The sequence below is a fragment of the Aegilops tauschii genome, chromosome 6 (genome assembly GCF_002575655.3).
Source record: "Aegilops tauschii subsp. strangulata cultivar AL8/78 chromosome 6, Aet v6.0, whole genome shotgun sequence".
NCBI classification, from domain to species: domain Eukaryota; kingdom Viridiplantae; phylum Streptophyta; class Magnoliopsida; order Poales; family Poaceae; genus Aegilops; species Aegilops tauschii.
Window position 1 is genome coordinate 70,005,918 of NC_053040.3, and position 12,083 is coordinate 70,018,000.

Here is a 12,083-nt window from a genome sequence, read left to right on the forward strand (position 1 = left end):
GTCGCCACGTCTGGTTTGGCACTCCCCATGACCCTAGATGTATCCCACAACATGTGGATTTTCGTGATGAATAATGGTTTTCTCACCCCTTAAAAAAAGCCCGTGCCGTGCCTGGCCCATGGCGGGCCGTGCCGGCATGCTCATGGGCTGGCCTGTTTGGCCCGGCCCGTTTGGCCACCTATAGAACCACCCCCACCGAACAAAAAAAATCTCAACCACACAGGCAGGCAGCCACCCATGCTGCGCAGGGCGGTCGCCGCGGAGGCGCGGCGGCGCATCTCCGTTGCCCAGGCGAGCGCACGAGCTCGCGCAGCCTCAGGCCCAGTCGGCAGGTCCCGATAGGCGCGGCTTGAGCCGTCGTGGGTCCCGCTGTACAAGAGGATCTTGAAGGTGTCCGACGGCAGACCGCCGGGGATAGTGGCGGCGGAGATGGACGAATGGCTCCGGCAGAGGTTCCGGCTCTCGCAGCAACAGATCCTCGCGTACGTCCGCGAACTAAACATGTTTAAGAAGAACGAGGGCGTGCTCAAGGTGCCATCCCCCTCCCCCAAATCTCTTCCTTTTGTTGTTCGATGCTGCATTAGCGATTTACCGGTCACCGTATTTTCGATACGCTCGTGCGCGAAGCATGTTTTTTCCTCCCCAAAAATGATTCTTGTGCTACTACCATTTGCAATCAGTTACGAGTAGTACTCAATATTATTGATAATCATGAAGGCCGATGCTAAAGAGAGAAAAAAACGAGAAAAAATGATTCAGTTGGAACAATGAATGTTGTGCTGTAGTTAACAGGCTTTATTGCTTCTAACAGACTGCTGGAAAGATTTTGATGGATAATTTGTCTCAAACAAACATGTATTTTTCATGTTCGGCACAAATAACCGCAGATCAAACGTATACAGTCTGAGGAGGTTTGACCAGTAATGTCTACCACAAAAACTATTTATGGTTAAGAATGGTCCTAAACAGAGTTAACAATTTCGTGGAATTCATCTGTCATTGGTTGCTTGCCCATAACACACTCTACTGCTTAGCGGGGATCTCGATACTCACACATGAATAGGCAAAAAAACTTGGAGAAGAAATGTTCTGGAGGGAAGAAAACTAAGACTTAACATTAGAAAATGAAGGTTTATTATGTTCCAACAGCAGAAGGTTCAGATGGTGATGCCATTAGTCTGTCGTAATGTTTTTTTTATGTTCACTATAATATTGTGGTACCAAGCGTGCATGTGCTTTTCTGGTGAAATCTCTTTCTGAGCAAAGTATCTTCTTATTTTCACTGTATAATTTTCGCCAATGTTGTTATGCACCCAGTTGCTGGCCTGGATGGAAGCTCGTGGAGCAAACTTGAGTCCTGGCCATCAGGCAGTGCGGCTTGACCTCGTTTCAAAAGTACATGGGATACAGGCACCTGAAGAATATTTCTGGAGCCTGCCAAATATATCTAAGTCGGTGAAAACTTATTCCTGTTTGCTTAACTGCTATGGTCAACACGGGTTGGCATACAAAGGTCTGGAGCTCTATGAGAATATGAAAGCCAAAAATATTGTTCCAGATAAACTGGTGTACAACCACTTGTTGAAATTGTACCAAAAGGCAGGCCAGCCAGAGAAAGTTTGCTCCACATTTGAAGAAATGCGAGAAAGTGGTATAAGTGCTGACAAATTTACATACTTCACCTTGATAGAAAGCTATATCACAATGAATGACCTGGACACTGCGGAGAAGATCCTAGAATAATTGCAGAAGTTGGCTCCAGTTCACTGGTCCTTGTACACTCTAATGGCAAACAATTACATTAAACTAGAGCAATTTGGCAAGGCAGAAGTTGCCCTAAAGAAAGCTGAGGAAGTTATGGACAAGGCTGAGTTGCACCCCTGCAATGTCATCCTCTCCTTACATGCCCTTTGTGGCAATTCAACCGAGGTGAAGAGGATCTGGGAGTCGTTGAAGTCCACATTCAAGAAATGCTTGAACAGAAGCTATCTTGTGATGCTTCAAGGTCTGAGTATGATTGATGACTTTGAGTCTTTGCAGCAAATCTTCCAGGAGTGGCAATCGAATCATGAACATTATGACATGAGGATAACAAATATTATGATCAAAGCTTACCTTGATAAGAATATGATAGATGAAGCTGAGGCTATCTGTCAGAGTACAATGGCTCAGGGCCGTTGTGACGAGCGAACGGTTTACATATTTGCAGAGTTCTATCTGGATAAATCTGATGTTAACGCGGCACTGGAGATCTTGAGAGATGCAAAGAACATGGTGACGACACGCAAATGGGTTCCATCGGAAGAGCTTGTGAACAGATTTCTGAAGCACTATGAAGAGTCAAAGGATGTTGCTGGTGCGGAGTCTTTCCTCGAGTGGCTGAAGAAGATTGAATTGAATGCCTTGTGAGGCCGCGATGCAGAACTATGTAGTTGCAGGTAGAACCTGAGACGACAGAAATTGCTGAAAGTGCCTCTGGCAGTTGAAATAGAAAGAGGAAATTTTTGGTTGTAGAATTAGAGGCTGCCGTAGACCTTTTCCTAGAGCAATTCTATAACTTGTCGAAGATGGCATTATCTTTTGAAAGCCCGGGAGAAAGCATCTGCTCTACATGATGAAATTGATGATCTTTATCACCCCTTGCTGTCACCAGATTTCTGTATCATACACTGTAAGGTCTTTTGGCATTTTACATTTGATCTGCTAGCTCCTCCTGACTATCGTGTAACATCTATCTATACTGCTAATTTGATGCAGTTATTTGCAAAATAAAAAAAATCTCAACTGCTTCTAAGTTACTTACTCATGCAGTCATTTGCTCGACTTGATAGCATAATATTCCATACAAATTCTAATTACACATGATTTAAGACCAACTGTTAACTACCTGATAGAACTTCTGTCCATCCAATAGAAAACCTAGGCTAGTGCTTGGGTACCTTTGCGCCAACTGTTGTGCCCGGAGCTAAAGGGAGCGCGGGCGTGCCCCATGGTCCTCGGCGGCAGTGGCGGTCTTACTGCTGCCTCATTGCACTCACCAGTCGAGCGTGCAGCCACCACTACTACAAAAACAGTTATAGCCAATATGGACACTAATGGCGCACTGTACATGTGGTGCGCCATTACTAAATACTAATGGCGCACCATGTGTTGGTGCGCCATTAGTGTGCAAATACTAATGGCGCACCACATCCACGGTGCGCCATTAGTAATTTTTTTTAATTTTTTCAAAACTACTAATGGCGCACCGTGGGATGGTGCACCATTACTAGTTCAACTAGTAATGGCGCACCACTCCCACGGTGCGCCATTAGTAATTATGTTTCAAAAAAAAATTCAATTTTTTTATTTTTATTTTTTAAACTACTAATGGCGCACCGTGGGATGGTGCGCCATTACTAGTTCACTCCCACGGTGCGCCATTACTAGTTCGGTGCGCCATTACTAGTTGAACTAGTAATGGCGCACCACTCACACGGTGCGCCATTAGTAATTTTGTTTCAAATTTTCTTTTTGAAAAACTACTAATGGCGCACGGTGGGGGTGGTGCGCCATTACTAGTTCACTCCCACGGTGCGCCATTACTAGTTCGGTGCGCCATTACTAGTTGAACTAGTAATGGCGCACCACTCACACGGTGCGCCATTAGTAATTTTGTTTCAAATTTTCTTTTTGAAAAACTACTAATGGCGCACGGTGGGGGTGGTGCGCCATTACTAGTTGAACTACTAATGGCGCACCCCCACGGTGCGCCATTAGTAACTTGGCCCATTCCAGCGAATGCACACCCCCCCCCCCCCCGACCGCCTTTTCAGTTTTAAAAAGAAAAAAGAAAATGATGGAAATGTCAAAAAAATAAAAGAAAATAAGTTTCCCATGTGATATGTGGTCTAGTTGTTGGGAAAATTTACAAATATGAATTTCGACTTTATTTGCAAAATCTCTCTGGAATTTATAAAATGGGCATAACTTTTGCATACGAACTCGGATTAAAAAGTTTTATATATGAAAAATCATCAAAAACCTAACAAAAAAAAAGATACGGGGCTTTCAAGATCTAGAGGCAAAAAAATTCAAAAAAATTCAAACTTACTAGTGGCGCACCGTTTGCTAGGTGCGCCACTAGTAACAGAAAAAAATATTGGTTTTGAATTTTCTTTTGGAATTTTTTTTCCAAAAAATGATTCGTAATATGACAGGGAAGTTTGAAATATTTTTCAAAATTTCATCATACTCATGAATATGAACAAAGTCCTAGACATCAACAAGGTTTAATAGGATTGATATGATAGATATATCAACAAGTGGCTGTTAAGTGAGGTGGTGCTGGGGTTGGATAGAACTGCGAAGTTAAGCGTGCTCGTGCTGGAGTAGTGTGAGGATGGGTGACCTTTCGGGAAGTTTGACCACTTAGTGTGATTAGATTAAGCCTATTGACCCGAGATTAAGAAAAAAATGGAAAAAAAATTGAATTTTTTTTTTGAAAAAAATAATTTTGAAAAAATATTTGAAAAAAAATTGTCAGATAGTAATGACGCACCGTGGCCTATACTAATGGCGCGCACCAGTGGTGCGCCATTAGTAAAAAATACTAGTGGCGTGGTACTAGTGGCGCACTAGTAATGCGTCATTAGTAGGCAAAACTGGTGCGCCACTAGTAGGCCTTTTCCTAGTAGTGCACCGGCGATGTAGTGCCTCAGTCCTTCAACAACCAGGCGGGGCGGAAAGATCCGGAGAGAAGACCGACGTTGTGGCGGCCAACACGGGGGCATAGTTTTTGGATAGCAGCCATCGCAAGCGTGATGTTGAGGGTGGCGATCATGATCTTAGTCGTCAGTGGGTTGATCGGTTCTGTCCTCGTCAACAGGAGGAAAGGACTCGGGCGGGGAGGTGTTAGCCAGTGGAGTGGAGGAGTGTAACAGACCAATTTTCACTTTCTGGACTTCCTTTGGACTCACATTTATTTGAGTGATTCTTTGGATTTAACTCATGCAAAGTTTTGCAACCATTTCTCTAACTCAAATATGTCAAAGTAGGCATATCTTCTCCTGCCCAAGACACTTCACATATTTTCTTTCCGACGCTTCGCCTTTGAGAATATGTTTATTTTCTTATTAAAGAGAATTATCTAGTTTAACCCCTGTGTGGAGGAACACCTTTTTTCTTCTTCTCAGATAAATCCAAAGAATATTCTCGTGGTATCCATAGTTCAGTATTTTTCCCTTGATAGCCTAAACTTTGTGGAGGGCTTTGTGGAGGAACACCTTTTTTCTGAACTTTCTAGCCTAAACCTTCCAAAAATGGAATTATATATCTTGGTTTGATCTTTTGGCTTGAAACTTTGTGGAGGGCTTGTATGCATCATAGGACACCTACACAAGAGGCCATGATCAAAAGGGAATCCATTTGATCCTTGTTTCCCTCCAATGTGAAATATGTGCACTCATGGGCATGAGCCATGTCAGTGTGGTGAAGAATATTCTTTTCTCCACCTCCCACATTTGTTGGGCCTAGGACACCTAGAGAATCTCTCATGTGAAAACTCAACTCCAGCTGGCTCGTCGTCATGGTGTGTGATGGGGAGACATCAGTGCAGTCACAACGCTCCGGCATAATAGTGCCCATGTCGTGCACTTGCTGCCCGCTGCCGCGCACGTCATGCACCCCCGCAACCATCCCCCCTGTCTCGCGTCATCTATGTCGTCTGCTGCGACGCCGTCACAACCATGATAGACATGCACACGGCATTGTCATGCTTGCCGTTTCCCGGGACCAAATCACCATGAAACTATTTCCCTACCTACCCTGGGCCTATCCTTGTTCGCCTTGCCCTCTCTCTCGACCCTGCCCCCGCCGCCATGAATGCCACTCCCGAGCGTCGGTCTTATCAACCCCTCGCCTCCGACTATACACACACCACTCCCGAGTCCGCCCAAACCACCTGGCCCCATCTCCTTGCATGGAATTGTTGTTCCAAGCAACGCAACAACCATAGAAAGTCTAGACAGGCGAGCAACACAACTCACACCTGCCAGCATCTAGCCAAGTATCATACAACGCCAAAACACAGCCATAGACCAGTTTTGGAGGAAAGACACAGTGTCACCAAAAGCCCAGCTAAAAGAACTAAGAGCCAAAGCCACCAAACAGCAGCAGGTCGAAGTCGAAACCAAAGACACCATTTTTCCTGCTCGCCGGAGAGATCTTTTTTGCCTTCCTTAGCCACCTATGTGCAAGACCCCATGTCTCCAGCCTTCAGATGATCTTTAGACTTTATTTGTTACTCGTTCTACTAGATTTGCTCCCAGCATCACCACCTCTTTGTTTTACACCTTTATTTGCAAAAGCAAATCAGCTTTATTAGAATCATTGGTGTTGGGAACGCTGCATGGAAAACAAAAAATTTATACGCACACGCAAGATCTATCCATGGAGACGCATAGCTACGAGAGGGAGAGAGCATCTAAATACCCTTGTAGCTCACTAAGCGGAAGCGTTTATCAACACGGTTGATGTAGTCGTACACCTTCACGATTTGTCCCGATCAAGTACTGAACGTACGGCACCTCCGCGTTCAGCACATGTTCAGCTCGATGACATCCTCGCCTTCTTGATCCAGCAAGAGAGGCGAAGTAGTAGATGAGTTCCGGCAGCACGATGTCGTGGTAACGGTGATGGTGAAGAACAATCTCCACAGGGCTTCGCCAAGCACAACACAAACTATGATGGAGGATAAATTAGAGGGGACGGGGTTGCCGGCACACAGCTTGGTGAATCTTGACGTGTCTTGGGTGCTAGCCCTGCCCCTCTATTTATATGTTTAGCCATGGGGTCAAAACTTGGAGTAAAAGCCTCCTCAAAGTCGGTTTTGCCCGAAAGGCAAGAGTCCTTCTCGGACTCTAGGACTAGCCGTCGGGGTTCTCGGCATCTAGACCCAAACGCCAGGTCCCTGGCGTCTGGCCCCTGGCCTCCGCAAAACTTCCTTTTGCACTTTCCAAAAATCTCGTGGGCTTTACCCCTTGGCCCAAATAAAGTGTTCTTGCACCAGAACATTTCGGGAAACATCTGAAACCCCTTACGGTGAATTCCGGAACCCTTCCGAAGACCAAACACTATTATCCCATATATCAATCTTTACCTCAGACCATTCCGGAGCGCCTCATCATGTCCGTGATCTCATTCGGGACTCGGAACAACATTCGGTCATCAATATACATAACTCATATAATACTATATTGTCAACGAACGTTAAGCGTGCGGACGCTACAGGTTCGAGAATGATGTAGACATGACCGAGACGCTTCTCCGGTCAATAACCAATAGTGGGACCTGGATGCCCATATTGGTTCCTACATATTCTACGAAGATCTTTATCGGTCGAACCTTTATGACAACATATGTAGTTCCCTTTGTCTGTCGATATGTTACTTGCCCGAGATTCGGTCATCGGTATCTTCATACCTAGTTCAATCTCGTTACCGGCAAGTCTCTTTACTCGTTACGTAATACACCATCTCTTAACTAACTCCTTAGTCACTTTGCTTGCAAGCTTCTAGTGATGTGTATTACCGAGAGGGCCCAGAGATACCTCTCCGATACACGGAGTGACAAATCCTAATCTCGATCCATGCCAACTCAACAGACACCTTCGGAGATACCTGTAGAGCATCTTTATGATCACCTAGTTACGTTGTGACGTTCGATAGCACACAAGGTATTCCTCCGGTATCCGGGAGTTGCATGATCTCATAGTCGAAGGAATATGTATTTGACATTAAGAAAGCAATAGCAATAAACCGAACGATCATACGCTAAGTTAACGGATGGGTCTTATCCATCACATCATTCTCCTAATGATGTGATCCCGTTATCAAGTGACAACACATGTCTATGGTTAGGAAACCTTAACCATTTTTATCAACGAGCTAGTCTAGTAGAGGCTCAGTAAGTTTATGTATCCACACATGTATTTAAGTTTCCGATCAATATAATTCTAGCATGAATAATAAACCTTTATCATGAAGAAGGAAATATAATAATAACAACTTTATTATTGCCTCTAGGCCATATTTCCATCAATTGGTTCATTGTATAGCTTGCTATCAAACATAATGCCATTTCTGCAATTCCATAATGTCCAAAAAATAGCAAAGATACCAACGCCTCTTGTCATTCTTTGGAAAGCTTTTGATCCACCTCCCAAATCAGTTTTCAACAGAGGAAGGGACTGAATTTAAACCAAATGCACATTTGAATAAGCATCAAAGTAAAACCGAAGCAGAATAGGCGAAGGAAAGATGATAAAATGTCTCATCTTTCCCACAGAAGACACATAATTTGCTCCCTTTCCAGCCTCTCTTCAACATAATATCTTTTGTAAGAATACTTTTCCTGGCCGCCAGCCAAAGGAAAACTTTAATCTTTGTAGGGACTTTTACCTTTCACGGGAATTTCTGTGGGAAGTTGCAATCGACAGCAATCAGTTTTCTATATAAAGTTTTGAGTGAGAATTTCTTATCTCTAGTGAGAGACCATTCAACCTGGACCTCACCAGATCTCATTTCTATCTCCTCACATCTTAATTTATGGTTTTTCCACAGTTCAAGTCTTCAAGAGAATCTCCATATAAGGTCCTTCCAAATTTAAATCCACCCCACCCTTTTTGCAATGCCTCTGCCACAGTAATGTTATGATCAAAATTGAGCAGGTAAAGATTTTCATTGGACCCGATGCACTGGGTATTACACCCAGATCGGATATGAACTCCTTCATCCAGACTCCTTCATGCGCTGCTTCCGAAGCAGCTATGTGCTTCGTTTCACACGTAGATCCCGCCACGATGCTCTGCTTGGAACTGCACCAACTGATAGCTCCACCATTCCATATAAATATGTATCCGGTTTGTGACTTAGAGTCATCCGGATCAGTGTCGAAGGTAGCGTCGACGTAACCATTTACGACCAGCTCTTCGTCACCTCCATAAACAAGAAACACATCCTTGGTCCTTTTCAGGTACTTTAGGATGTTCTTGACCATTGTCCAGTGATCCACTCCTGGATTACTTTGGTACCTCCCTGCCAAACTTATGGTAAGGCACACATCAGGTCTGGTACACAGCATAACATACATGATAGAACCTATGGCTGAAGAATAGGGAATGACTTTCATTTTCTCTCTATCTTCTGCAGTGGTCAGGCTTTGAGTTTGACTCAATTTCACACCTTGTAACACAGGCAAGAACCCTTTCTTTGACTGGTCCATTTTGAACTTCTTCAAAACTTTGTCAAGGTATGTGCTTTGTGAAAGTCCTATTAAGCGTCTCGATCTATTCCTATAGATCTTGATGCCCAATATATAAGCAGCTTCACCGGGGTCTTTCATTGAAAAATTCGTATTCAAGTATCTTTTTATACTATCCAGAAATTTTAGATCATTTCCAATCAACAATATAATATGTCATCCACATATAGTATCAGAAATGCTACAGAGCTCCCACTCACTTTCTTGTAAATACAGGCTTCACCATAAGTCTGTAAAAAAACATATGCTTTGATCACCTCATCAAAGCTCATATTCCAACTCCGACATGCTTGCACCAGTCCATAGATGGATCGCTGGAGCTTGCACACTCTGTTAGTACCTTTAGGATCGACAAAACCTTCTGGTTGCATCATATACAACTCTTCTTTAAGAAATCCATTAAGGAATGCAATTTTGACGTCCATTTGCCAGATTTCATAATTATAAAATGCGGCAGTTGCTAACATGATTCGGACTAACTTAAGCATCGCTACGGGTGAGAAAGTCTCATCGTAGTCAACCCCTTGAACTTGTCGAAAACCTTTTGCGACAAGTCAAGCTTTGTAGATAGTGACATTACCATCAACGTCTGTCAGATTCTTGAAGATCCATTTATTCTCAATGGCTTGCCGATCACCGGGCAAATCCACCAAAGTCCATACTTTGTTCTCATACATGGATCCTATCTCAAATTTCATGGTCTCAAGACATTTATCGGAATCTGGGCTCATCATAACTTCTTCATACTTCATAGGTTCGCCATGGTCTAATAACATGACTTCCAGGACAGGATTACAATACCACTCTGGTGCGGAACGTGCTCTAGTCGACCTACGAGGTCCAGTAGTAACTTGACCTGAAGTTTCATGATCACCATCATTAGCTTCCACTCCAATTGGTGTAGGCATCATGGGAACTATTTTCTCTGATGTGGTACTTTCCAATTCGAGAGAAGGTATGCTACTTCTTGAGCTTGCGTTGGTTTTTCCCTTGAATAGGAAAGGGTGATGCAGCACAGTAGAGATAAGTATTTCCCTCAGTTAGAGAACCAAGGTATCAATCCAGTAGGAGACAACGCACAAATCACCAATACCTGCATAAACAATCAAACAAGTTGCACCCAACGCGGTAAAGGGGTTGTCAATCCCTTCACGGTTACTTGCAAAAGTGAGATCTAATAGAGATAGATGAAACTAAACAAAAGATAAAGTAAATATTTTTGGTATTTTTGGTTTATAGATCAGAAAGTAAAAGATTGCAAAATAGTAGATCGGAAACTTATATGATGGAAAATTGACCCGGGGCCATAGGTTTCACTAGAGGCTTCTCTCAAGATAGCAAATAATACGGTGGGTGAACAAACTACTGTCGAGCAATTGATAGAAAAGTGCAAAGTTATGATGATATCTAAGGCAATGATCATGAATATAGGCATCACATCCGTGTCAAGTAGACCGAAACGATTCTGCATCTACTACTATTACTCCACACATCGACCGACTGATGCATGCATCTAGAGTATTAAGTTCATGAAGAACAGAGTAAGGCATTAAGTAAGATGACATGATGTAGAGGAATAAACTCAAGCAATATGATGTAAACTCCATCTTGTTATCCTCGATGGCAACAATACAATATGTGCCTTGCTGCCCCTACTGTCACTGGGAAAGGACATTGTAAGATTGAACCCAAATCTAGGCACTTCTCCCATTGCAAGAAAAACCAATCTAGTTGGCCAAACCAAACCGATAGTTCGAAGAGAATTACAAAGATATCAAATCATGCATAAAAGAATTCATAGAAGATTCAAATAATATTCATAGATAAGCTGATCATAAATCCACAATTCATCGGATCTCGACAAACACACCGCAAAAGAAGATTACATCGGATAGATCTCCAAGAACATCAAGGAGAACATGGTATTGATAATCAAAGAGAGAGACGAAGCCATCTAGCTACTAGCTATGGACCCGTAGGTCTGTGGTAAACTACTCACGCTTCATCAGAAGGGCAATAGAGTTGATGTAGATGCCCTCCGTGATCGAATCCCCCTCCGGCAGGATGCCGGAAAAGGCTCCAAGATGGGATCTCACGGGAATAGAAGGTTGCGGGGGGGGGGGGGGGGGTGGAAAAGTGTTTTCATAGATATTTCTGGTGGTTTGGGAACATACGTGAATATATAGGATGAAGAATTAGGTCAAGGGAGTCACGAGGGGCCCACAAGGCAGGGAGGCGCGCCCTCCCCCCTTGTGGCCGCCTCGTGGCCCTCCCCCCTGGGTGTCTTCTGGTCCAAGAAAAATCATCGTGAAGGTTTTATTCCATTTGGACTCCGTTTGGTATTCCTTTTCTGCGAAACTCAAAAACAAGGAAAAAACAAAAACTGGCACTGGGCTCTAGGTTAATAGGTTAGTCCCAAAAATAATATAAAATAGCATATTAATGCATATAAAACATCCAAAATAGATAATATAATAGCATGGAACAATCAAAAATTATAGATACGTTGGAGATGTATCAAGCATTCCCAAGCTTAATTCCTGCTCGTCGTCAAGTAGGTAAATGATAAAAACAGAATTTTTGATGTGGAATGCAACCTAACATATTTATCCATGTAATTTTCTTTATTGTGGCATGAATGTTCAGATCCATAAGATTCAAAACAAAAGTTTAATATTGACGTAAAAACAATAATACTTCAAGCATACTAACAAGGCAATTATGTCTTCTCAAAATAACATGGCCAAAGAAAGTTATCCCTACAAAATCATATAATCTGGCTA

At 43.1% G+C, this 12,083-nt stretch overlaps 1 pseudogene; it reads left to right on the forward strand.

The window, feature by feature from the left end:
- Window positions 1-237: 237 nt before the first annotated feature.
- LOC123493412 (large ribosomal subunit protein mL101 (rPPR4)-like) lies at window positions 238-2,535 on the forward strand (annotated as a pseudogene).
- Window positions 2,536-12,083: the final 9,548 nt, after the last annotated feature.